The following is a 3071-nucleotide window of genomic DNA, read 5'->3' as shown; positions in this document are numbered from 1 at the left end:
AAGAGAGTTGCTAAAACCAATAGCATTTGGCAAAATGCATGTGGGGTATGAACACGGAGCTGTGGTCTCTGATTGTAGCTGGACAGCAGATTCAGTTGCTTCCTGAGAACGTTGCTGGCCCGTGTGAGGAAGATCATGTCATCAACAGAGCACGTGCTCCTCTGAAGAGGACATTAGGTTTTTTTAAGTGTTATCGACTCAGAAGTTTGGAACGATAGGACTCTAACATCATCCAGTGTTATGCCATTTGGAGTTGAAATTTGCCCTCTCAGGAGCCCATTTTTCTGCACCTTGAGGTGGTTCTTTAATAAATTCTCAAATGGGGATTACACACCCTTGTATAGGTTGCTCCAGAGAAAGCTCCTATTTAGGGAGTCAAAGATCAGTGGTTGATTAATAAATTGTAAGAGTTGCAATATTGCAAAAGTTTTCTTAAAGAAGTGAAACAGAGTGTAGCAACAGTTCATTGCAGAACAATTATGCCTTAAACTACCTGCTTTTCATGTCCTATGTTAAATGAGAGGCGCAGGCCTGAGGTGTGTGGAGAAGAGAGCTGGCCCTGCTGACAGGGACCTTAATGTTCCCCCAAAGTCGATGCTGGAGAAACTGCGGGTGTGTGAGGCATGCAGGCATGGATCTGCAGACACAGGAGAACCCGTGAGAATGCTCTGCTAACCGGTAGGTGTGCGGGGAGGGCGGAGGGGCTGGTGGCAGCGGGAGGTTGTGGACAGGCTCAAGTTCGGCTCCGCCACCCAAGCCTGCTGAGCTGAGGAGCTGCCGAGAGCAAGGGGTCAGGACTGGAGCCTTGCAACCTGGGGACCCACCTGGCCCCAAGGCTGCTCCTAGCCCAAGGGTTTACAGAGCCCACTCTGAGCAGGTGGCTGCAAACAGGGGACTCAAGGGAGGGCCACAGAGGTTCTGTGGTTCTGGGGACTCTCCACGCCGGGGCTCATTCCCTCCTCTCTCCTAAAACTTACCAGGAGGGACACACACCACAGCCTGACCGTTGGCTTCTCACTAACGCGCAGTACTAGAGAGGGAAGTATGAGCTCCTCGGCCACACAGCCACGCCTCCGAGGAGTGCAGTCACAGGGAAAAGAAGGACATCAGGCCCAACAGCACACACCTTCTGCCATGCTGTGACTGTCTGGGTCCCCGCCAATTCATCTGTTGAAATCCTAACCCCGAAGGTGATGGTGTTAGGAGGTGGGGCCTTTAAGAAGGTGATTGGGTCCCGAGGGAAGAGTCTTCATGGATAGGATTAGTGTCCTTATAAAATAGGCTCCCGGGAGCTCCCTCACCCCTTCCGCCACGTGAGGGCACAGTACGTAGGTGCTGTCTAGGAACCAGGAAGCCAGCCCTCGACAGACCCCGGCCTTGACCCTGGATGTCCCAGCCTTCGGAACTGTGAGACAGGCACTGCTGTTCTGTACTCACTGCCCAGTCCCAGGTATTTTGTGATAGCAGCCTGATCAGAGTAAGACACTTCTGGAAGCACAGTCATTGAAATAGATGGGCCAGTAATTAAATTGCCATAATACATAGGATCCAGGAGACAGGGGAGTATAAAAGTAACATGAAACAGGAAGAAGAAGTTAGCAAATAAGAAGCAAGTAGCAGTTGTCAGCTCCCAACACACTCAAAAACAGGTGCAGGGAGCCAGCGAGATTCCCAGCACAGCGGAGGAACTCCAGCCTCTTTTCCCACCTGTGCTAGGGAAAGGGATTTGCAGACAACGTTGAATCTGCCCTTCCTTATTATTTTAAGGGTGTGCTTTGCACACCTCAACACTGCAGCCCTAATCCCTCTTCCCTACCCCCTCACAATCACGCTGCACCCCAGTGTGTGCGGCCCCCGAGGTGAAGGCGGGTCCCCCAAACCGCACCTAGAGTTTGTTTCTAGAACTCGGGTCTGATGGCTTCACTCCCCAGCGTGAAACGCTCGGCAGCTCCTGTCACAGCAGAAGGAGTGGTTCAGGAGGACTGTGAGGCTCTTCACACGCTGGCCCCAGACTCCCTTCCCAAGCGCATCTCCTGAAATTCTTCCCCGAACACCTTACAATCTGGCGACATTGTTCCAGCTGGCCGGACCCCTGCAGAGAAGAGCCGAGAGAGGCTGCCGTGGCTGCCCAGCTCATCCGCACGGCTCGGGGGTGGGGCTGGTTTGACATGGCACGGTTTCCATAACTTGGCGCCTTTGAAAATGCCCTCGGAACTGACTGGAAGGTTGTTTCCACCCTGCCCGCCAAAGAAACGACGCACCCAGTACTCTTTCTCAGACGCATCTCTCGTCCCCTTCCGCCCCCCGCCTCTTGCCAGCAGAGTGTCCGCCCTTCCGCGAGGCCGTAGCTGTGGCTCCAGCGCCGGCGGCACTTGTGCATGGTCGTCTCTCCGGCCACAGCGCTGCGGGGCAGGAGCCAAGCTTTACTCCTCCTCGCATCCCTGTGGGACGTGCGACGCCTGGCATGTGGATGCCATTTAATAAATGCTTAACTAATTACTTAAATAGAAACGTGGAACTAGCTAATTAGTTATAATGGTGATTACACCCTACCCGGGACCTGTCCAGGACGCTGCTTTGGGGTTGTTCCCCGGGGAGCACTGGGGGTGCAGGTCACATTAGCTTCACCTGGCTCATCCTGGGGACGGGTGGACACGACTCAATCACAGGCCCTTGTCGCGCCCCCCCCCCAGAATGCCCGCCTGTTCTCCAGGTGGAGGATTCCCCCCCCCCCCAAATGACTTCCTAGCTCCTTCTTGGTGTGAGGCCGCCTGCCTTGAGGTGCTGGCCAGTCCCTTCCTGCACCCACAGGACCACCTTGTTCCAGAACACCGCTGGGGCTCTGTGGAGAGAGGCTTCTGGTTCTTCTGCAGGCAAAACCTGGCCTGGTTGACCAGCCCGAGTGAATGATTTTAGTACAGCCCTGCACTCACTTTAGGGTCGGGGCGCCCAGACTCAGCCCAGGCGGCTGGGTGTCCCCTGCTAGCTCACGGGTCACTGCACCCTCCTCCTGCAGGTCCCCTGCGCTGCCACATCCTCGCTCCAGGGCCTTCCTCCCCGCCCCTCCCCGC

The 3071-nt window shown here is 55.3% G+C and overlaps 1 long non-coding RNA gene across 1 annotated transcript; it reads left to right on the top strand.

The window, feature by feature from the left end:
• The first annotated feature begins 471 nt into the window (after positions 1-471).
• On the top strand, positions 472-2511 carry LOC142874982 (uncharacterized). Its single transcript, XR_012922565.1, has 2 exons — positions 472-678; positions 1932-2511. It is a non-coding gene; the product is annotated as an uncharacterized LOC142874982 (long non-coding RNA).
• The last annotated feature ends 560 nt before the right edge of the window (positions 2512-3071 follow it).

The sequence above is a fragment of the Microcebus murinus genome, chromosome 13, assembly GCF_040939455.1.
Source record: "Microcebus murinus isolate Inina chromosome 13, M.murinus_Inina_mat1.0, whole genome shotgun sequence".
Lineage (NCBI taxonomy): Eukaryota > Metazoa > Chordata > Mammalia > Primates > Cheirogaleidae > Microcebus > Microcebus murinus.
Note: the sequence above shows the minus strand (reverse complement) of the source record. Positions and strands in the feature narration are given on the sequence as shown.